At 39.9% G+C, this 24,941-nt stretch overlaps 1 protein-coding gene across 2 annotated transcripts in view; it reads left to right on the top strand.

Moving 5' to 3' along the window:
• The window catches only part of TMEM178A (transmembrane protein 178A), a 235,876-nt gene that overhangs the window by 35,339 nt on the left and 175,596 nt on the right, over positions 1–24,941 (top strand). The gene's annotated exons all lie outside the window — the stretch shown is intronic.

Genomic DNA, 24,941 nt, shown 5'->3' with positions numbered 1-24,941 from the left:
GAATTTAAGTCATATGCATATATTTATATGTGTACATCTACATATGGATGCCTATATATAATTATAAGCTATATATTATGTATATATAGTACACAAATGCCCGTATATAATTATATGCTATATATTATGTATATATAGTACACAGACACCTATATGTGTTGAAATTCGTGTCTATTCTTAGATAGAAAATGCTATATTAAAAATATCTAGCATTTCAGTTAACTCTGAAAAAATCACATTGTTTCCTGGCTTTCTTTGTTACTTCCTGTTGGTCTAATGGCAATGATTCATTATAGTGTACTACATACAGTTTCCAGTATCACATGACAAATTTAAACGGATATGTAAGAAATCTGAAACACTATTCTTACTTTAAAAATGTAAAACTTCAACAAAAGCCTATTCATCAGAAAATTTGATGTCACTGAACAGTAAATGCTTTCATTTCAATAATGTTAAGGTGCCAATAGAATTGATCTTCAGTGAAAAAATGTGATTGAATTTTACCTCCTGGATTGTTTTATAGCTCATTTGTAAAAACAAACAAAAACCTTTTTCACCAGTTTGTTGTCTGTGCAAATAGGTTGCTTTCATTATATGTGAGGAAATATGTTTTCATATTATTAGGCTTATTTGATACAGGTACTCATTATAAAGTTGGAAAAACAAAAAGTCCCCAGTGATTAACAAAGGGGAAAAGAGTTGAGAGAAATACAAACACAAAAGACAAGTATTTTTGAGTTACCAGCCCTCTAATGAGGGTGGCAGAATTAGATGAACAAACATTTCAAGAAAGAAGGTCTCAACAAAGTTTAATCTCCTAATTTAATGGTAATTAAAGGAAATTAGTGGCAGTCAAGAGTGAGGAAATTTCTACAGTTGTATCATGAAAGAATAAGTAGAATTTTGCTAGAGAAGCTGCTATTGTTTTTTGAAATAACGAGTTAAGAACCAAGCAGTAAAGTAGGAGAGTAACAATTGCCTGGTAAACAGAATTCAATATACGTAAACTACCCTTGCTGTAGGTAGAAAATTTGTTTGATTTTATTTCCACAAGTCACGTCAAGAACCCCTACCAATGAAGTGAGTTGCGTCTTCGGGCTCAACATTCATTATCTGAATAATACTCCTGGGGCAGGTAATAATCTCCATTTGGGGCTGGAAACATTTGCATTAGAAATCAATCTATTTCTAAATGTTGTATTTGATTTTACATGATCTTTATCTTTTTCCATTGAAATTTGGTGTTTTTTTCAATGACAAGTTGATATTCCAATAATACTATAATAACATAAAATACAATCCTGTGGTTCTAACTGACCTTGGCCAAGTTTCAGAACTATAAATGATAAACCAAGAGGCTAGGGCCTAGATGAATGGTTCTCTTTCCCAAAGGGTTAAGGGGCTCTGAGAGTCCTAATAGATTTGCTTCAGAGGTATTCTAGACATTCTTCTCCTTTTGCTTGGCTCATTTCCTCCTTGATAATACTCTATTTCCTTTCTCTTCCTCTTCACTCTGTTACTTAACTTAGCCCCCAAATATAGTGTAGCCCACCTAAACCACTGCTTCCAGCGAATATACTCATCGTGAGAGAACTGAAGATTTGGGGGCATATGTGTTACTTATGTTCCTGTGAATTCTTTGCTTCCCACACCACTTCTGATATAATAAGCTTTCATATTTGGCACCAGATTTTCTTGCTACCTTTCTGACATTGGAACATCAGCCTGTCTCATTCTTTTTGAATTAAGATTCAAAAAGATTAAGCCATAATGCAGTTTTAAAACAATACACACTGTATTTACTTATTGTTCTTGACCCTTGGTTTAATAATGGGGAGTCTTAGAAGACAATAAACCTCTTTTACTCTTTCAAATATGGTGCAATAGATTGAATGTTTGTTTCCCCTCAAATTCATTTGTTAAACCTAATTCCCACGGGCTAGTATTCAGAGATGGGGACTTTGGGAGGTGATTAGGTCTTGAGGGTCGAACCATCATGACTGGAATTAGTGCCCTTATAAGAGACCCCAGAGAGCTCTCTTGTCCCTTCCGCTGTGTGAGAACAGGGGAGAAGACTGCCAGCTGTGAACCAGGAAGTGGGCTCTCACCAGACACTGAATATGCTGGTGCCTTGATCTTGGACTTCCTAACCTCCAAAATGGTGAGAAATAAATTTCCATTGTTTATAACCCACCCAATCTGTGGTATTCTGTTATAGCAGCCCAAATGGACTAAGGCATATGGCGACCTTGTCTGGGCATCTCTGGGGTGTAGTGAATCAGGGCAATTCTGATTCCCTTCTTTTCCCCACTACCCATCCCATTCCCCTACCTGGCAGAGAGGGATCTTGGCTGCTTGGATGCCATACACAAATGGGGAGCTGCACCAGCTGATTCCAGATCATCCCCACCCCAGTCCCTTTAGATCCTAAAGCCAGGATTTGGCTCCCCCCGACCCCGGCAAGCTTGTGTAATTCCACCGATATTAATATGCTGGTTAGGAGTTGTAATGGAGGGTGATTTGACTGTGGACCTTGATGGATTTAGAATCTTTTCCAAATATTCAATCAGGCCTCACTGACCACCTTTATTTTCTTCCTTTTTCAAAGGAAGAAAATGAAGCAGGTAATTGAGGATAAATTCCTTATGTGTGACAATCTGGGAATCCTGTGACACTGCCAAGAAGAGACCAGGGATCCCTCCGCCAGGAAATTTGACAGAAATGAATTTTTGTTATCTCTTTGATGTTCATCCCCATAATTCTTATTTGCTTTTATAACTTCTGTCTTTCACCTTCATTTCAGATGAGGAAATTGAAACCCTAATAAATGTTAAGTAGCTTAAGAGCAGGACTCACAGAGCAAATTAGAGGCCCAAGAAGGAGTCTCCATTCTTATCTGTTTATACTTTTTCCTAACAATTCCCACCTGCTGCTTTCCTGTGTCGATACATGGTTAACACAGAAAGACAAGGACTGTGGCAGATTCTGGTTTTTTGGTACCATACACTTTCTTCATATTAATGCTATTAATCATCTCATTACTGTCAAAGTGATTTAAGTCCTGGTGTGATCAGCATCACCTGAAAGTCAGTGCATTTATTAAGTACCTTCTGCATGCAATGCAGTGTATTAGGTTCTGTTTGGGGAAACGGAAAGAAAAAGTTATGGCCCCTGACATATAGTATCTTATACCCTAGTTAGGAAACCAAACGCACAGAAAATGATGTTAAAAATCTCTATATGGCAATGTTTCCTTCATCTCATCAGCAAGATGAAACTGTTTTCCTTTTTAATGGTCTCGCCATAATGCTTTTCCACGGCATTCCCTTTACAGCCAGAGACCCTCTTAATATGACCCTTCAAAATGAGCTCTGTTTTGCTCTCAAAATAGAGTTGAATAAAAATCCGTTTCTCCCACATTTCCCTGGCATATGTTTGCAGTCCACTTAGCAACTTATTTGTGTTTCTTTTACACGTGACAGTCCTTTGGGAGGTAGAAACCAGGTTTTTGTTGGTAGACATTATGGGCTCTTTTGAGCCAGACTTGACTGTATGGTTGGCTGGATTCCCACTGGCGTGTCTCATGGTGGGGTCTCAAACACACCCGTTCTCTGGCCGCTTCAGTGTGAGGACCTCCAGGCAGCCTGAGGTTCCTTCCTCCTCCCATGGCTGCTTCCTACAGCTCTTCGTGGCTGGATGGGGCCAGCCCGCAGTAAGGACATTCCATTGGGCTGCACGGTAGGCATGGTTAGCTGCTCACATTGGGATTCTGCCCCTTGGGAAGTTTTTCCCTTCATGGGCTAGAGAGGTAAGAGGAGTCAGTATTGCTCCTCCCTGGCAAGAAAACTGGCCCACTGTTTTTTTCCCCCTTCTTGGCTCACTTTTGACTCTTTGAATCTGCTCTCTGGTGGGTGAAGGAAGATAGCTCTGTTGGCTGCTTCGGTCTGGGGCCTCCTTAGCGAGGGCCAGTCTGGGGCAGCAGCCCAGATGGTGCTGTACCTGGTAGGGGACACACTCCCGGCTTTTTTCTGCTTCCCTCTGGCCGGTGCATCTTTCCCTTTTAAAGTATATTATAAAAGAAAAGCAAAAAAATGAAAGAGAAAGTGAGAGATGGAGAGAAAAAAAGAGATAGAGATGGGAGAGGGGGAAGTGGAGGAAAGGAGAGTGAAAAAATTAATTTTTGCTTTTCTGCGGAATTGGTATCTTCCTTGCTTTGTCTCTCTCCCTCCCAAGGTGGCTTCCGTTTGCCCTCTCTGATTCAGTAGGTCAGGGGTGGGGCCTGCGATTCTCATTTCTAACAAGCTCCCGGGTGATGCCAATGCTATTGGTCCTCAAACCACACTGTCAGTAGCAAGGGTCTTGAGGAGTAATGAATCAAATACGGTACCAGTTTCTTAACCATTCCTCACATAATAATATCTGACACTCATAGAGCACTTAATATGTGCCTGACGCTATTTTAAGTGCTTTGCATGTATCAACTCATTTAATGCTCAGAATGTGCCCTGTGAGATGTGCACTATTATTAGCCCCACTTTATGGATGGGAAAACCAAGACACAGGTTCATTCCTTTACCAAGTATCACAAAGTAAGTGGTAGAGCTGGGATTCAAGCTCAGTCTGGCTCCAGAGTCTGTGTTTAGCCCCATTCCTATTCCAACAATTTACAAACTTATCACCCTCTTCTAGACATACTTTCAGTTTTCAATATTTGCCCTTTAAAGTGTAGAGCCCAGTTTGAAAATAATGTTCCCGAGATGTGAGTGACCAGCTGTGAAGATCATTGTGATTTTGATTCACCATTGTATTAGCCAACGGTCAACTTGTGCCTTCTGTAAATTTGATAATTAGAGCCAGTTCTCAAGGATTGGCTGTAGGATCCCAAGGCAGCTGTGGTTTTGGTTGTTTTTTTTTTTCTTTTTTTTTTGATAAGTAGAGGCAGCAAAGGGCAGCTGAGGGTGACAGCTCTAGCTAATCGCTGAGGCAGCAAGAGAAACAGCTCCAAGACAAACACTTTGCTCATTGTGTAGCCGGAGGGGAGAGATCAAAGCTGGACAGGCTGAGCCAGGCCGAGGTGAGGGGTGAAATACGTTGAGTGGCTGAGCAGGTTGGTGGCTGGTCAGGGCAGAAAGCAAAGTGGAGAGCCTGAGGCAAACTGGAATCTTATAAATGAGCCAAGTCTGGATCAAGGAAGCCAGAGAGTCATTCATTCATTCAATAAACATTAATTCACAACCTACCATGTGCCAGCCACCATGCTAGTGATACAGTGACAAATAAGACAGAACTGGTCTCTGCCCTTGGGGAATTCTAATTCTTGTGAGGAGACTGACAAGACCAAACCAAACCAAACAAGAAGTCAAACAAATAAACCAGCGCAGGCTGTAATGAATGTCCTGAAGGAAAACAAGGGGCAGAGATGGTGAAACCAAGGGGCACCCTGCTTTAGGTAGCATAGTCAGGGAAGACCTTCAGCTGAGACCTAAAATCAGAGAAGTTAGGCATATGGAGAGGGCATTTAAGAACCAGCTTCGCACAAGCCCAAGCGTGGGAAAGAACTTGGTGTAGAAGAGAGAACCCGGCAGGATCTCAGGAATCCACAGTCATCCATTGAGAATGGTACAAATAGACATGAAGAATAAATCTGAGAGTGACTGATATGAAATGCTTTGACAGGCCAGTCAATTCTCACCTGGAGTATTATGTTGAATCCTTGACATGTCAGAGGGACAAGGCTCGTGGGTAATTTGGCTGCCATCGCCTCTGAAATCGGGAAGTATTTTGGGCAGGGCTTGGTACCTTTGGTTTGGGCTTTTTTGGATTTAACGGCCCATCTCTGAGCTGTGAAGATCTCTCTGAGGTTCTATCGATCCTTATGAAGAACCTGCGTCTAGGTTATTGTGACAAAGGGCTAGTCCAAGAGCAAAGGCTGGGCGTAGGGCCTGTGCTCCAAGAGGAAACAGCCCCCATCGCGGAGAAGTCAGGGCACGCCGTCCATCCAATCCTTCTCCAAGCTCTCAGTCTGGCAGCCGTGTCACAAAGGAAAGGAGCTGGGTCTAGATGCCTCGTTTTGGTGAACCGTTAGTGGTTCCTAGTGATCGATCAGCATATTTTCTAATGCTCCCCAATGACCCATTAGGTGATTTTTGTAGAGTTTTCTAGAGAGGAAAATGTAGTTCAGCGATCTATAGTTTCCAGAATCTATCCTTTTCCACCCTTTTGAGAATCAGAACATTTGCCTTAGCCAAGGCCCTCGTCAGTTCTCACCTGGATTACTGTATTGGTGCCTTCCAACTGGTTTCTCTGAGTCTAGTCTCTCCCACCTCCAGCCTGTCACCCACAGAGCTTTCAGAGAGATCTAGCTAAAATTCACATTGCATCTATCTCTATCTTTAGCTTAAAGTGGTTCCTCATTACTGTTAATCAATCTAAACTCCTTTTGTAGGCATTTGATGCCTTTCACCATCTCACCTTTGCCTAAATTGCCACTCTTATCTCCTGCCACATCCCCCTATTCTGAGTTACAGTCATACCAAGCTACTTGCTCTTGACTGAAATAACCATGTTCTCATATTGCTTCTCTGCCTTTTCATTTGGGGTCCCTACTTGCTTCTTCCCTCAACTAATTCCTAGTAATCCTTTAGAATTTAGTTTAACCCTCACCTCCTGCAGGATGCCTTCCTTGATTTCCCTAGCAGGATTAAGTGCTTTTATCTGCTCCTGTAACATATTATACACGGCTCTATTACAATAGTTAGTCTTTAACTCCTTTTCTGCCTTCCCTACAAAGCCTTGAGCTTTTGAAGGCTGAGATGGTATCCTTCAGTGCTCAACAGCGCCCTGCACAGAATAGCTTCAAGAAAGGCTGACAGAATGGTTTCATTTGCACTTCCCACTTTCTGGCTTTACTCTAGTTTTCCATGATTTCTTGCAGATTATAAAGATCGAGGTTAATTCCTACATCATCTGTACTCTCCATCTCTACCTCCTCCTTTAGGGAGTGGGGGGAAACAATTTGCTTAGGCTTAGGTCTAGAGACATATTTCTACCTCATTTATCAGACTTGTGAAAATCTCTGATGAGAATTTTTTTATTATCCGTGGTTTACTCTAAGTGCTCATATCTTGCTATGATTTAGGACGCACATTATAGACTTTTAGACCTAGAAAGGTCTTTAGAATGATCAGATTCAATATTTCAGTCTAAAGATAAGGAGGTGAAGGTTCATAAAAAGGTTAAGTGAATACTCTAAAATCACCTACTGGTTAGCGGCAGAGTGAGCCCTTCGAACTAGGTCCCCATCCTCCCAGCCCTGGCTTCTCTGCCCTAAATATGGCCACTCCTCAGATCTTCATTCTATTTCAGTGTCAGAGACCCAATATGGATTTGACCTGGGTTCAACTAATTTACAAAAGTAAGTTTTGATTTTGCTTCTGGAACTAGTAATTTAGTCGTTAGCAAATGAATTAACAGTAAACTTTCCCATTTGGAGGCATGCTACACTGTGAGCCCCTTTCTTAAAAATTCTGAGGGGATGTGAAAAGAAGAAAAAACCCAATAATGCATAAATAAGTCTTGAACAGATCATCAGTCCTGCACTGGTCTCTCAGGAGCTCCTTCTTCCTACGACAAGCTGTTCGCAGCAGAGTAGTCAGTGAGCACTGGCACTTTCCTTTATAATACCAAGACGTTTGCTTCGTCTTCTTTAAGGATGTTCTAGAAGGGGAGTGGGAAAGTTACACTGTAAATGTTTTCTTCCCCAGAAACAAATAAGTTTCTTTACTAGTAAAACTGGAGAATGACATGTGCAGTTCAGTAATTTTTTACTTTAAAATTTTTGACTATTAGATTTGGTTAATAACACTGGGGACTAATATTATAAAGATTAGCACATCTTTCATTTTATTATAGAATCTGTCAAATATAGAGAATAGTATAGAGAATAATACAACCAAAAATCATGTATCTACCACCCAGCTCAGTCATATAATAAAATTTTGCCATATTTGCTCCAGATTTCTCTTTCTTCTTCCCGCCCCTTCCCTCTCTCCCTTCTTTCTTTCCTCTTCTCTCCCTTCCTCCTTCCAAATTAAAATCTTACACATGTAATTAAAGCCCCTGTAACAGCCAGTCCCTTTCCTCTCTTCATCCACAGAAGTAACACCTATCCTGAATTTCGAGTTTTAATTTGTGTGCATTTTTTATACTTATACTATTTATGTATCCATAAACAATATATAGTATGGATTTGCCTGTTTTCCATCTTATTAAGTGATATATTCTACGCTTTCTTCTCAACTTCTTACTCCACAGGTATTAATACACATCTTCTAGTTCATTTACACTGCTATATGGTATTCCATTGCATAAAAAAAACACAGCTCATCTATGGTCTTACTGATGGATCTTTAAATTGTTTCCATTAATTTTTTTTTTTGCAAACAATGCGAGAGTAAACATTCTTGTTCATGTCTCCTTATGAGAGTTAGAAACCTAAGCGTGGCATCACTGGGTTGCATCAGAAGTATTTTGAAGAGAATTCTCATATTGATAGTAAAACAATCTGATTACTTACTTAAGAGAAAAACTTAAGTGCTAGAAGAAACAGAATGTCAGGAATAGGAAGTAAAATAGTATGGAATAGTAGGTGAATTAGTTATAGAAGCCTTTTTTTTAAAATTAGTTCATCTTTTGATTAAAAAATGTGGGTTGAACGTACAAGTAAATTGAACAATGACTGAAAGTCACAGATTTTCATCTACATTTAAGATACTACCCTTTGTGTCATTGCTTCCATGAGGCCTTCTAGAATTTTCTTTTATTGTCTGTGAAGTGGACTACTTCCTCCTTTGGGCCCTCATTCTATCTGCCTCTGTTAAAGGATACATTGCACAATATATTTGCTATAGTTTGTTTATATGTCTCTCTTAATAGGCTGAACGTTGAGGGCGGAGTTCTTGTCTTGTATCCCCAGCATGGTGCACAGTCAGTAGTTAACATTGTTTGAGGAATGGATGAAAGGTCCAAATCATGGAAGATCCTTTAGACTTAGCAATAGATTTACAATGACCAGAGACTTTAGTGAAAGTTAGCTTCAAGGTATGGAAAAGGAAGTTTTATCTTTTTATCTTCAATTGACCTAAAAAAAAGAAAGTTTCATGTAAAAGCTGATAAAAATGTAATAAAGCAGAGAAATCATTCAGAATTTGACTGTGGACATTTGCAATGTATGATTGGTATGTAACAGTATACACGTAATTTTAGAAAAAGTTTAATTTTACAAATCGCCAAGAAATCACCTGTGAAATAATATCTATTCTCATTTAGGGATTTAATTCTTTATCAACCATTAGGATTTTCAATTCCTTTTATTCTTATAATCTGGGATATGAGGATTTTGTCTTGTTGGGATGGCTGATTAAACAAAATAATTCTTCTAAAGTGCTTAGCACAATGTTTGGCCAATAGTAAGAACTGAATAAACTTTAGCTTGACTATTGTTAGCTGATTCCTCTCATTTATATCACCTGCTTCTTGGTGTATATTCGAGGGAGCTCCCATCTCTCTATTTGGAGTAGTGCATTAGTAAAGCTGCCTGCTCAGAAAAAGAAAGGCATCTAAATATTAATACCTTAAAATTGAGCTCATAATGGGAAATTCTTAACTATTTTGTGAATTGGGTATAAGAAATATAAGGGGATTATCTATTATAACATATTTTTCAGAACGTAGAAATGTCATTAGACTATTATAAGAATGCTTTCTCCTATAACAAGAATTGCTTATTATGAATAATATATCACATACATGAAAGAAGGCGGTGGCTAGTTTCGTTTCCCCAAAACACCTTTTCAATGGTAAGTTTGAGGCAGCTGTGGTTTGCCAAAGTCTAAACCAGTGAGGTCCACAATAAGTAGTATATGTTTACATTTTGACTCACGATGCCTGTCAGGCTTGAGTCATAGGGGAACAAGTAATATTACTCAGACTTCATTGTTTAATCTTCCATTTATCTGTTTTCCAAGTTTGTTTCAGTGTGTGGGAAGGTTTCTTTTTGATTACAACATGTAGTCCTGATTTCTGCAATTTATCTTCGTTTGCCATTTTGAGATGGCTATGAAAATCCTATGATAAGCTTCTTATTTCCCAAATCTGTACACGTAAGCCTCATTTTGTTGGATTCATCCTAAATACATTTTGAAATCACATCAGCACTTTCAGATCAGCAAGTTACTTCTTAATAAATTACTGTCTTAATGTTAGATGCTATTTTAAATACATGAAAGAGAGCAGTTTCCAAATGCGTGGACCCACGCACAGGGCATAGTAAACTGGAGCATTTAATTCAATGAAGCTTCTAAATTTTTATTATGCTGTCACTGGAAATTTGAATAACTAGCTGTAAATGAGTTCTATTCGTACAAAAGTAATTTTCTAAATCCAATTGTCTCTATTTCAAAATATAGTTCTAGTTCCTGGGCAAAACTGGAAATGGAGTGGCCCTGTCTCCATAGCTAAAAATAAATTAGAAGGTTGCAGCAATAAACTGAACCCATAGACAAAGGGGAAAAAATACTTTTGAACCCTGTTTGTTGTTTTTTTTTCCTGAACTGATCAGTTTATTTGCTCACCTAATTTTGTCTAGTCATTAGAAAGTCAATTCTCCATTCTAGAATTTCTTCCACTCAAGTAAACAATATTGATGCATATAATTTGGATTTTTAAAAATCCCTCTAAGAAACATCTGGATATATGCCTTAAATATATCTGTCCTCATTTAGGTCACAGAAATTTATTGGAAGAGAAACCAATCAAAGATAATAATAACAACATTATCATTTTTTGAATATCTCCTATGTGACAAAGCTGTATAACACACTTTAATCTTTATAGCAAATTTGTCGGATGACTGCCACTATTCAAATTCTAGATATGAGGAAATTTCTGCTCAGATTGGTTAGGTAACATGCCCAAGTTTGCACAGCTGGCAAGTATGAAGGCTGGTATTAAAATCCCAGCCATCTGGGGGTAGCGCCCGAGAACCCTTCCTCTTTCCTCCACAAAATACGGTTGCTGCAGAAAGGTGTCATTTTATGATCCCTTTGATAGTCTTGATTTTTCAGAAAAGCTACAACGTGGATTAAATTGTGATAATGATACATCCAATAAGAATGCAATTGCACTTTCCTTAATAGTTCCTTTTTCTGTCATCTGGTTTTCTTTCTCCACTTGGGATATTTGCAGAATTATACTGTTAACCGTCTAACTTTTCCTCTGTTCTCACTCCCCTCCTGTTCCCACACATTGTTAACATAAAATAATTTCCTTTCAAATTATGTAACCAAGTTTATAACTCACATAGAGAATTATCGCATAGTACAACTTATTAACTTAAATGATGGCCACATTTTTTTTCACCTTTTATTTTTATTTTTTTAATTTTATTGAGGTCATATTGGTTTACAACACTGTGTAATTTGAGGTGTACATTATTATATATCAGTTTCTGTGTAGACTGCGTCATGCTCACCACCAATAGTCTAGTTTTTATCCGTCACCATACATATGTGCCCCTTTAGCCCTGTCGCCCACCCTCACCAACATCCTCTCTGGTAACCACTAATCTGTTCTCTTTATCCATGTGTTTGTTACCTTCCACAAATGAGTGAAATCATGGGGTGTTTGTCTTTCTCTGGCTTATTTTGCTTAACATAATACCGTCAAGGTCCATCCATGTTGTTGCAAATGGGACAATTTTGTCTTTTTTTCTGGCTGAGTAGTATTCCAGTGTATATATTTACCACATCTTCTTTATCTATTCATCAGTTGATGGGCACTTGGGTTGCTTCCACATCTTGGCTATTGTGAATAATGTTGCAGTGAACCATAGGGGTGCATAAGTCTCTTTGGATTGTTGATTTCATGTACTTTGGATAAATACCCATCAGTGGAATAGCTGAATTGTATGGTATTTCTATTTTTTTAATTTTTTGAGAAATCTCCATACTATTTTCCATAGTGATGGCCACATTTTTTCAAGATTCACCAGTTCTGAAGTTATTTGCCAATAAAACACATTTCTCAATGGTTTGGTGAGATGAAGTGCGAAATTACTCAGAGAATGAATAGCAGTTACTGCAGGTCCTGTTTGCCAATCTGTCCAGCTGTTCACTGAAATTTCCAACGACTTGAGAGAATTCAGCCAGAATGGTCCCCCAAAAATCTGCATTGTGACTTTATCTATTGATGAGCCAGACTACAAATGCTGTGAGCAGATCCAACAGAGGTCCAGGTGGCACCCAAACAGGAATTCACAAAGTAATCTCAGATGCACAGTAGCTATATATCCTATGCTAGCTACCACGAATGGGCTGGTGTCTAAGCGCCAGAAACGGGGCTGAGAACTGAATGTGTGATATTTCATTTACTCTTCTTTGGCCAGTTTGCACAGTAGTTAACAACGTGCACACAGAGCCAAACTACTATGAGTCTGCGTCCTCGGACAAGCAATGGAAACTGTGTTTCAATTTCTACATCTGTAGAATAATACTTCACAGCACTGAAGTGAGAAATGAGTTAAATTACACAATACCCTTTGAATAGTACTGGTCCTGGAGACAGCACTCAATATATGTTGGCCATTAATTCTCCTAATGACCTTATGAGGTACATACTATTATGATCATCATTTACAGTTTAGGAAATTGAGGCTTAGAGGTGGCATATGGCAGAGGCAGACTTTGAAAATAGGTCCAGTTGACGTCAGAACCTGTGCTCCTTCTCACTGTGCTGTTCCACCTCTCAGTACAAGATACAGAGTGGACAGAAGAACCTACGGTGTGAGCTCGAGGCCAAGGCCTCCCGCTACTGTGTGACACACGCCCCCAGGTGACTTCCTGAGGGGAGTGAATCCTTGCTGAGGGGCAGGGCCAGAACTCCGGGGCTTTCTCCATCCAGATGGGAATGGGAATGATGCAAACCACCTCAGTGAAGGTTTCACCACAGCCAGGTGACTCCTTTGGTGGTGATGAAAGTGTACAAAGGAAATACAGGAGCAGGGGAACCTTCACACAACTCCAACCCTTCCTGCCTCTCAGAACAGTCATATCCCCTGGCACAAATGGGCTACAGAAATCCGTATTCACTCACACACAGCCTCAGAGAAAACCACACAGCAGACCTTTCTGTCTGTTGGATGATAATTAAAATTACTGAGCTGCTACGGTGTGTCTTCTCGAAAAGTCTTATGAATTAGGTGTGATTATTCCATTTAAGAAATAAGGAAATTAAGGCTCAGAGGAATTAGGTGAATTGCCCAAGATTATTACTCAGTTTGTAAATGGACAACTAGGATTCAAACATTTCTCTACATCTTAATCCAAACCCATGTTCCTCTCACTGTTCAGGGATGATTCCTTTGGTTTGGGGATGTTACAAAATCGTTATATCTCCTGATTGTTTTTGTTGCTGTTGCTATCTTTTGACCATCTCGTTTTTTGTTACCGATTTTATCTAAGAGCAAGAACATGCTAGGGAAGTCTTGCGTAGCAGTTGAAATTGAATGTTCTAATTTAAGAGATTGCATTACTGGATTATTTGTGAATTATTTCAACATACTGTGTGTTTCTACCTCCTACTACCTCATGTTTTGATATCTGATTATTAGAATCTTTGTAGGGGTTCCTAAACACATTCACTTATGGGAAAGTATTAGTTAAAATTGCTCCAGGCAGACATTTGTGTTCTCATAGCCTTTCCATAGAGGTAAAGAAGTAACTTTTGGGTTCATGAAGATGTACACTGCAAAGGTTTTCTTAAAGTTCTCTGCAAGGTGTAGATAATTTCACAAGCAAAATAATAAGCCAACATAGTAGCAAAATTAAGAATGGTCATTGGTTTTGCTATTTGAAGCTCACAGCAAATTGTCCATTTTTATACCACAAAGCCTATGGGACAGTCAGAGGACTTGAACTGCCACCCCTGTCACTCCTCAGTGCCACTGAAGGATCTGAAGCTTCATAAATCTAGTCCTCCACCCACCTAGCTCTGACCCTCCCTTCCTATAGGTAATGACTATGTTGCCTGTAGTGGGTGTTTACTAAATACTTTAATATGATCTCATCAATGTGACAATCCACAAGCGTGTTCTGAGAACTTTTTATATATAGGGTACACTGTGAAATGCAGCGACAGCCCATGGTTCAGATCCTGGCCCTTGTACATATGGTAACATAAAGGGCATGCAGCACATCCATATTGAAACACAAGTGGTAACTTCTCCTTTAATGTCAAAATAGCTTTACTTTCCTCTAGTAGCAAGGATGGCTAATACTGTCTTGCTTTTATTTCCATAAATACACGTATATATTTATGTATACATATATAACACGTATAGCACATTTTGAAATTTGAAAGCATTGATTCCCATAACCAGTCTAAATGAGAAAGAAATTACATAACCACCAATCTCTGCCAACCCTCTCTCCAGTGACCGCCCCTCACCTCGAATTTCGTGTAAATAGCAAACACTCTGTAATATTTTATCTACAGAAAACTCCTGAGTTGCAGGAGTAGTAACTGTATTTGATTATTTTTTTCACTCGAGAAGTTTTAAAATGCTTTTATGCTCTAAAAAGAAAAAGAAAAAAATCTGGAAGAATTTATCTCTGTCATAACATCGTTCATAAAAAGCGATTTTAGGATGAAGACTTCTCCTTGAGCAAGAAAGGCGGCTGGTTTTAGCGTTCAGCTCTCACTTTCATTAAACAGAGTTGTCGTTTTAGACCCAAGCTTTCCCTGGAGACGGCGATTCCACTAGGGGAAGCAATATGTGAAGTTATTGCAAGAAAGTTTTTGTGTGAAATTATGATCTTGCCAGAGATGTCATATGTTTTAGTAAACTTTCTTCCCAAGAGCTAGGAAAACTTCCCAAGCCCCAGATATATACAACTGGAACGCTGTTCAGAAGTCAGTAGCATGGGCCAAAGGGAGAGACTGAATTTTACACACTCCATTTGTTTCTGGAGATAAAGCCTCTCTTCTATTTTCTTCAGGGTGAAAGTCCAATTCACTTTGAAAATTGTAAAGCCTTATTCCATTGAAAAAAAAGGATTATGATTTCTGTCACTATTACTATTTGTACCATAATAAATTTACCTAAGGAAAGTGATAGCCTCTACTGGATTCCTTCAAGAGCTCCCTAAGGAATAAAAGCATACAGCTGACATCCTCTGTTCTGCATTTTCCTTCCCAGCCCTTCGGTGTTGTGAGCTATCTACCAGAATGCTGTTGATTAGCAACTGCGCACGTACGCAGTGCAACAGTAATTAATGTCCCCCATGTTGACTCTCGGGAGCTGGAATACCGTGAAGTACCCTTCAGGAATATCAAGGAGAAATTAAATTATGCTCAATTCAGTTCTGAGAGCAATTTTACTAGTGGTTTCAAACACACCTATAGGGATGTTCTGAAGTTGGTCCTACCAGCTTGGGAGAGCCGATTGTTAAATACCAAGGAATTGTGCAAGCCAGTTGTTAAACCTTTGAAATTGGGCCATAGTGGGAATATTTATATCAGAAGTGGCATCTGCTAAAAATCAGGGCATTTTTTTCCCCCAGACAACTGGTTTATCAGTACACCATTGTCTATACCTTTGAAACTGCATAATCCAACTCATACCCATTAGCCAGGACTCATGCTGGACAACAGTTTACTGACGAGTCTTGCTAGGTTGAAAAGCCAGGTAATGCCTGTCTTAGTTCCCTATGGCTGCTGTACAACAAACGTGCTGGCTTAAAACAATTGAAATTGATTCTCTCACAGTTCTGGGGGCCAGAAGTTCAAGCTCAGAATCACTGATCGAATTGAAGGTGCTGGCAGGACTGTGATCCCTCCAGAGGCTCCAGGAGAGAATTTGTTCCTTGCATCTTCCAGCTTCTGGTGGCTGCTGGCATTCCTTGGTTTGTGGCTTCATCACTCCAATCTTCAAGGCCAGTTCAAGGCCAGCACTTTGAATTTCTCCCTGTTCTATCTTCGCTTTGTCTTGTGTACATGAGTGAAAACTTCCTCTCTCTTGTAAGGACACTGGTGATTGCACTTAGGGCCCACCCGGATAATCTAGGATAATCTTCTCCTCTCAAGATCTTTAACTTAATCTCACCTACAAAGACTAATTCTTCAAATAAAGTAATATTTATAGGTCCCAGGGATTAGGACCTGGTATTTTTGGGCGGTTTCAGCCTACCACATCGCCATCTCAGCAGCCTGTTATACACACAGATAAATTGCACTTGTATAACATCCTTAACAAACTAGTCTTAACAATAAAGAGCAAAATCTTAATGATAATAATAATGGCAGTTCTTCATTACTGAGTACTTCCATGTACCAGACAAAGTGTGCAGCGTATGGTAATCTCTTCATCTCATTATTATTCATTCACAAATCAGGAAGTGTGTACTCAAATGTCATAAGTTCTCTTTTTGGAGCACAAGAATCTAAGCAGATATAGCATGTTGCATGTGTCCTGCTTCCCTCCAACCTCCACCTCACAAAGCAATTTTCTGGGGCTCTTCATAAAGCTGCTCCAGGGGATCCCATTTTATGGAGCCTGCTTTTCCTATCCTACTTCCATAGTTTCCACCCTCGTCCCTCCGTTACTCTTAGTGAGCTTATCTCCAACATCAATACAGGACTTGAATAAGGGGACTATGGAAAATATATCTATTGGCTGGGATTGACCTCTCAGGTATGTACCATCCCTGCCCAGCAAATGGAAGGCTCTCCAAGGTTGGTTCCTGGGTGAAACCATAACTGGCAATAGCATCTCTCGAGAGGTGGTTGGGAGAGGGCAATGAAGCATCCCGTGGGTGATATGCCTGAAATTCTCTATCCTGTTGTCCTTGGAGAGGCTGCTTTCCAGTTGTCCTGTCCTGATATGCCCCTACAGCTCACCGTCTCACTTCTACAACTTGTACCAGAGGAAGGCAAGGAGAAGGAAGCAACATTTGGCGACTGATCACCCTGTGTCAGGCTCTGTGCTCGGAGCTTTACTTATTCGGTTAAGGATGGCATAAAATCCAGGAATATTTTCTTGTGTTATTCTGTGTAGCTGCAATTAATAATCTGGTAGAACTGCTTTAGAGATGTGATAAAATAAGTCAATTGGGTTTCGGTGGCACATCTATTTCTCCGTTAAAATATAATTTTCAGTTGTGAATAAAAGCTTGTCGAATCTGGCCTACATAGTATCCCACATTTGTTTTATGAAGAAATTGAGGTCGGGTTTGCTTAGGTTTAGAAACGCTCCATAGGCTCTGTGAGATTTTGTGTACAAGCAGAAAATGGATTCCCAGAAACCGGACAAAGTCAACAGGAGCAGATCAAGAGCAGCGTTGGGGAAGGTGATTTGGGCTGCACTACTCTGGCTGAAAATTACCTCATCTCCCAGAGCCTCAGTTTCTTTTTCTGTAACATGGTGATAATTTCTACCTTCCAGGATTTGGGGAAGGATTGAAAATGAATTAAGGCATATAAAATGCCTAGTATATACTAAGTACTCAATTAGTGGTAGCTGTCATTGTCAATATGAGTAGTTCAAAGTGAGTAAAGACACTAACAGTGAGTTTCAGTCACATGAAAAATGCAAGTAATGCCTTCCATTCTTCGCTTTCCACTTCTGCAGTGCAATAAGGACATTACCTTTTTCTTTTCTGGGGAAGATTCTCTGATCATGCCGAGTCCCTGACCTTTCCCTCCTGCAGAGCCTGTGAGCTCCATGTTTTAGAGTAACCACCACCACTGGAAATAGCCTTTGCTTTGTTCACATGCTTTTGTCTATACTGCAAGAACTTCAGCTGCTTGAGAGCAAGGAGGACATCTTATTTCTGAATCTTTACTAAGTGGCATAGTTCCTAGAACATGAAAGGGGCACCAACCGCTCTGACTGAATTGAACTTTAATAAAGTTTCAACTTTTTGAAATGGAAACAAAAAAGAACAGATTGAATATTTATTCTAATCCAGTCTTCTCTCATGGGAAAGGAGATCGATGCCATTGGGATGCTTTTCACATTCCTTCCTAACCCTTGTTTACTTTGGCTTTTGTTCGGCTTTGGGACGGAGAGAGGCAATGCTCAACTTTTGTGATTTTTAGACCCCCTCTGAAAGACTAATTACTAATGTACTCAATTTTGGTTTTTATTTCATAATTTTGTGAGTCAGACAGGGGGGAATTTTGGTTTAATTTAATGGGAAGTAACTTTAGCCTACTGTCAACACTACAAGCTAATATTTGAGGGCATTGAACTAAGTCCTTTATATGCTTTTTTTTTTTTTTCTTGCTGAGGAAGATTTGACTGAGCTGACATCTCTGCCGGTCTTCCTCTATTTTGTATGTGGATTGCTGCCACAGCATGGCAATTGAACCAAACCTGAGTTACTGAAGTGGACATGCCAAACTTAACCAGGCCAGCCCCTGCATAATCTTATTTAATCCTTTCCACAACTCTATGGAGTAGGTCTACTTTACAGCTAAAGAAACTGAGGCACAGAGAGTAACTAGATCAGAGTTGTGGTAGGGCTAGGATTGAACTAGACTAAGGTCTAGGGTAGAACCTAGACTGAACTGTTTTCTTAAGCTGAGTTAGAGAAACGATTCTGAGAAACAGAAGGTAATTCAGCCTTTCACTAAATGCTAATTGAACTCTGCCTTAGCTTGGGCTGCTGTACCAAAATACCATCACTGGGTGGCTTACACAACGGACATTTATTTCTCACCCTTCTGGAGGCTGGGAAGTCTGAGATCAAGGTGCCAGCAGATTCGGTTCCTGATGAAGACCCACTTCCTGGCTTCCCTGTGTGCTCACATGGCCTTTCCTCAGTGAAGGCATGTGGAGAGAGAGCTCTCTCTGCCTTCCTCTTCGTATAAGGGCTGTAATCCCCAAATAAGGGCCCACACTCCTGACCTCATCTAAACTTAATCTCTTCCTAAAGGCCCCGTCTCCAAATATTATCACTTTGAAGGTTAGTGCTTCAATATATGACTTTGCAGCAGGACACAAACATTCAGCCCATAACAAATACTAACTAGAATTCTCTGGAATGTACTAGACTAAGCTCTAAAAAGAAAAAAAAAAGAAAGAAAACAGTACAGGCGGGCCTGGACTAGGGTGAGGCAAATGAGGGATGTAGGGCACAGCATTCAAGGAGGCACCCACCCTCAGGTGCCACCCTGCCCTTGAATGACCCTGTGACTCCCTGAACCGGTGCCTTGCTTGCCTCCCCCCAGAGTCCCAGTCCTGCAGCCCTGTCCTTTGCTCTTGGGGAACTCAGAGTCAAGCCAGGGCCCAGTAACAATATGGGGGTCAGATCAGGAGAGAGAAACCACATAGTGACTTAAACAGGGAAAGTTTAACATAAAGAATTATTAGCCAGCAATCTATTGTTTAGAAACCCATGAGGGCACAGAGGGAGAGAATATGACAAATGAAGCCAATGAGTTTTGACCTTCAGGATAAGAGCGAGGACTTTGTTTTTTCCCTTTGGGCTGTGCCTGAGTGAGCATGACTTGCCCTATTTATTAGGCAACATTAGACTCCACAGCGTTTCCTTTCAGATCACCCCAGGCATTTAGGCTATTTAAAAAATCTAAATAACGTCTCAGTCAAACTAACATTCCGAGAGAGAAATGTTTTAATCTGTCTTTTCCCAGAACGGCCTTTAGGTCTGGGAGGGAGTGCAAACGGGCTGGGTGATGGTCAATATATTTGGAGATTTATGGGAACCCAGAGGTTTTGGCACAGGTACAGATAAGTCTCAAAGACAAATTAAATATAATTTGATATCACATAAACCACACAGTAGAATTTGAATGCAGGTCAAATCGCAACAGCTGTTTGTTATCTCTCATTTAAACTACAATAACAGGATGGCTTAAACAAATTCCCTGCTTTTCTCGAACTTTCAAAGTATTTAATATTTGCATGATGATTAATCTCCAGCTCCAGAGGAAATTCCCAAAGGAAGAGACAACATAGAAGCATTTTAAACTGCAACCACATGGAAAAGAGAAAAGAGGGAGCGTGTCAAATCTTTGGTTTTGGAGCCTACTGTCTCAGGAGAATTCTAAATAACGATGGTCATCCTGTTGAATATTAAACCGAGGATTGGACGGCTGAGAGAACACAATCCCAAACATGTGGACAATATGTACTAACTAGGCCAAAGGTACAGCTCCAATTAAGGAATGATACCACATCCCATATTAATAGAGAAGTAGATCTTGAATATTCATAAAGAAAGTTTTATTTTATGCTTTGAGAGGGCTAAATCCTTATTCTCAGAACCCTAGAATACACCCTACCAGCAAAAGCTCTGAGTTATTTCCCTTTTTTTTCCTGCAGTATTCTCCTTTTTTATGGATAGTCTTCAACGGGCTGTTTATTTGCTGTGATTTCAGAGGCTCACGGAAGCTTTTGCTGAGGGAGGGGCTGCAGGCTTGAAGTTCACTCTTAGGCCTCAGGATTTGACCTGTAAAATTAAGACATCAGCTAGATCGATGGCTTTCAACCTGGCTGCATTTGAGAATTACCTAGGGAAGTTTAAAAATAACACCCAAGCCTAGATGCCCCCAGCCCCCGCTCTCAGACTGCTTAAATCAGGATTACGGCAGGCGGACCCAGAACTGGAGTATTTTTAAAAAACCTTCCCAAGTGAGGCCATTGTGCAGCCAGGTTTTAGAGCCACTTGCAGCTTGAATACACGACGATACTGATACCTCTGTGATGAACAACCTTGTGGATAAACCTTTGTGCACATTTAGAAACTTCTTCCTGTTAGGATAAACTCTCCTGGGGAGTCAGCCATGTGTGAATATTTGGATGCATTTGGATGAAGTCTAAATGACAGTACCCAAAAATGAACACAACTATGTTAGGGTACAAGGATAAAGGGAATTTTTCTTTAAAATTTCTAAAATATTATATTATTTTTATAACAAAAAAACCACTAATTACTAAACACTCCCTCGTCTTTCCCTTTTTGCACTTTTGAGTTTGAGGCTATTTTCAGAAAGCTGTTGATGTCTGATCTCTGAAAGTGATAAAAGCATCTGTGTTATTTGGTCAGAGCTGGGTTTCTCAAATGACTTTCTGTCTCTCTGCTCTGAAAGGGTATTTCATGAAAGAAGTTGAAAATTCTATGTGGGTATGCACATTCTCATTGTTGAGGGCCTGATATAAAGCGGTCATTCAATGGGTATTCAGTGATAATGACTAAACAGTCAATGGGTATTCAATGATTATGACTAAACATATCTCATGACACTATTCTGAAACCCAGTGCTACATGCATAGTTCATGGATCACACTCATCAACCATGGCCGTCATAAATATTCATCTAACATCTGTCTTCATTAGGTGGTTATTAACCTGTTTAAGATATTTGTGGAGAAAATGAAAGTGATAAATTCTATCTATATTTACTGTTATTTGAAAGGCTAATTTATTTTGAGTACTCTGATAAAAATCCTTTAATAAAGAGAAGTTTCTTTTAGAAATAGACTTCTTTTAGAAATAGACTGTTTTCAAGCTAATAATCTTATACAAAGAAAATTTATGAGGGGCTGGCCCTGTGGCCGAGTGGTTAAGTTCATGTGCTCTGCCTGGGCAGCACAGGGCTTCACTGGTTCGTATCCTAGGCACGGACCTAGCACCACTCATCAGGCCATGCTGAGGCGGCATGCCACGTACCACAACTAGAAGGACCCACAACTAAAATATATACAACTACGTACTGGGGGGCTTTGAGGAGAAGAAGGAAAAATAAAATCTTTTTTTTTAAAAAAAAGAAAGTTTATGAATGTTTTGCTTGTTAAATGGACATTAGCCAAATGATAGACTATGTAAATAGTCCAATTCAGAGAAGGATAATATAAAGCACTGCTCTTAAAAGGTTAAATTGAGGCCTTCTCTACTAATAGTGCTTTGGGGTCATTTGTCCAATGATTCATTCCCACCCTCACCTGTTGTTGCCTGAGGTTGGTAAATAGTCTGTGAATAGAATAGAGCAGGGATGGGCAAACTTTTCCTTTAAAGGACCAAATAGTATGTATTTTAGGCTTTACTATTCAATTCTGGTGTTGTAGCACTAAAACAGACACAGATAACACGTAAATGAATGGATGTGCCTGTGTTCCAAAAAATATTTATTTAAAAAAGCAGGTGGCAGACTGATTGGGTTTACAGGCCATAGATTGCTCACTCCTGGAATAGACCAAATCCCCCAACAGAGTGTCAAACTGGCTCTCAGGTTGCGGTGGAAGGATATAAACCAGGATCGGGAATTCTAACTAGCCCCAGAGAAGGCAATGGGTGTTGGGGTTCTATATGAGCAGAGGCCCACTATGATAGAAAAAGTCATGCCAATGCATTAATAAGAGCGGTAATAGCAATGGCTAATGTTTACAGAGGACTTGCAATGTAAGTTGTGTTAAACACTTTACGTATAATCTTTATAATCTCATGTAATCTTCATAATAACTTTGAGGTAGGTATTATTACATTCCCATTTTATAGATGAGGAAATTGAGAGGTTAGTAAATTTCCCAGTGACCTAGAGCTAGTAAATGGCACAGCCGAGAAGTGAACTGAGATAGTCTGGCTTTAGAGCCTGCTCCTCTAACAACAATGCATTACTGCCTCCTGCCAGGAGACAGAGCCAAGTCCAAAGTCATCATAGCTGGGCGGGAATAGAAGACTCTCTGCATAGGTACTCTAGTCTCTATTCAGGTTCTGTGGGCTCACCATGCTGCAGATGGACCAAGAACAGTGCCCTGGGGTATATACTGTGGGGAGACCATTTTCCATGGGTCTCTAAAGTTTCTGCCTATCTTCAAGCAGAAGCGTTGACAACCTTTTGTTCAGGACTATCTCTACAAGGATGTTTATGTATTGAACAGCCTTAGCAGATAGAGATAGTGTCTCCCTCTGGAGCAGAGGGAAGGTTTGTTTGCTGTACTTTATAATAAAGACAATGCCTTCCTCTGGGGTGAAGTTAGGCAAGTTTGCTTGCAGCCCATTATAAAAGATTGGGGTTCTTCAGCTGTGATGGAAAACGCACAATGTGTGCAGTGTCTATCTGGGCTACCCTATGTCACCCCTTAGGACTTGGGGGCAAGAGGAACTGACTTGAATGTGAATCTTGTGTTGTTTTGCTGTGCTGAGTCTACTAAAGTCCTTTCTCTGTGGCCCAGGAGTCTTGTGTCTTCTGCCAGAATCCATGAATCTATGGCAGACTAACTTGTTATTGTGTGAGCAGGGTAAAATATAAACCTTTCACCATTCTTGACATACGCAAGAGGCACAATGGGTTTTGATGGCTGGTCTGAGGTGGTAGGCTGTCCACTCTTGGCTTGGCTTTGTGCCCTTTTTAATTATTGATGAATGTGGGCCACGCTATGGTCTGAATGTTTGTGTCCCCCCCAAATTTGTATGTTGAAATCTTACCCCCAAGGTGATGAGATTACCAAGTGAGGTCTTTGGGAGGTGATTAGGTCGTGAGGGCAGAACCCTCATGAATGAGATTAGTGCTCTTATATAAGAGGCCTCAGTGAAAAGATGGCCCTGTAGAAGCGGGATCTCACAAGACGCTGAACCTGCCAGCTCCTGATCTTGGAGTTCTTAGCCTCCAGAACTATGAGAAATAAATTTCTATTATTTATAAGCTACCCAGTGTATGGTATTTGTGTTATAGCAGCCTGAGTGGACCAAGACAGGCCAGAAGGCCTGGACTGAAGCCAGAGAGAGGCAAGCCTCTGTATGCACCTGTAGCTCTTGATTACATAACAGCAGAGTGCTATGGTCCTCTGAGAAGTTCTAAAACTGGCCACAAGGAGTTAAAGATGGGCCGTTGATTCATTGGAATGATTTCAATGAACCATAGCTGTAACATAAATATTACATTCCAGCAACCTACTATAGTGGTTCCCAAATCTAGCTGCTCATCAGAATCACATGGTAATATTAAAATAACAACAATGAAACAACAGATTCCTGAGCACCGCCTCATGTGTAATGAATCAGAATATCTGGGGGTGAGGCTCAGAAATCAGCAGTTTACAAAGTTTTCCCAGATCATTTAGATGCAGTCACTCCTTGCACTGTTCTCATGACAAGGATTGAATTCTATCATGGACAAGTCTTTCTGCTTCTCTGTACCTAAGTTTCTTCATTTGTTACACAAATAGGTAAACTCTAGAACTGTGTTGTCCGATGAGGTAGCAATCAGCCAGATGTGGTTATTTAAAATAAAATTAATCAAAATTAAATAAAATTTAGAATTCAGTTCCTCAGTTGCATTAGCCACATTTCAACTATTTAATAGGCACATGTGGTTAGTGGTTATAGTATCATATAGTGTAGGTACAGAACCTTGCCATTATCACAGAAAGTTCTATTGATAGAGCTGCTCTAGAATATCTTATACCAGAAAAGAAGGAAACTATCTAAGACTGCTGGACTTGTACCAAAAAGATTTAGGAGCCAACATGAATAGGTTTCCATTGACCAAAGGAGGGATAATTCGAGCACCGATTAGGATTATAACTGTCATGAATTGAAGTACATTAAATATATTTTAATCATGAGTTCATAATAATACTAAAATAAAATTTAGAGGATGCTAGGGAACCAAGTCATTATTTGAAAACTGGAAAATAAACGGTTATCCGACATTTAATCAGTACTTTCATAAAGGAAAGCTGGATAAGTGCTTGAGACAGAACTGAGATGTACATCAGAAGGCCCATTCGCAGGTCCCACAGGACTGAGCACCTGTTGCCCTTTGCTATGGTTAATTGAATAACATGTTCTTGTACTGGTTTTTTTTTCCTTTCCTCTTTCACTCCCCTTATCCCACACTCCCGTCCTCTGGGATTTCCA

This window comes from Equus asinus, chromosome 6 (genome assembly GCF_041296235.1).
Source record: "Equus asinus isolate D_3611 breed Donkey chromosome 6, EquAss-T2T_v2, whole genome shotgun sequence".
Lineage (NCBI taxonomy): Eukaryota > Metazoa > Chordata > Mammalia > Perissodactyla > Equidae > Equus > Equus asinus.
This window is presented reverse-complemented; position numbering and strand designations above follow the sequence as displayed.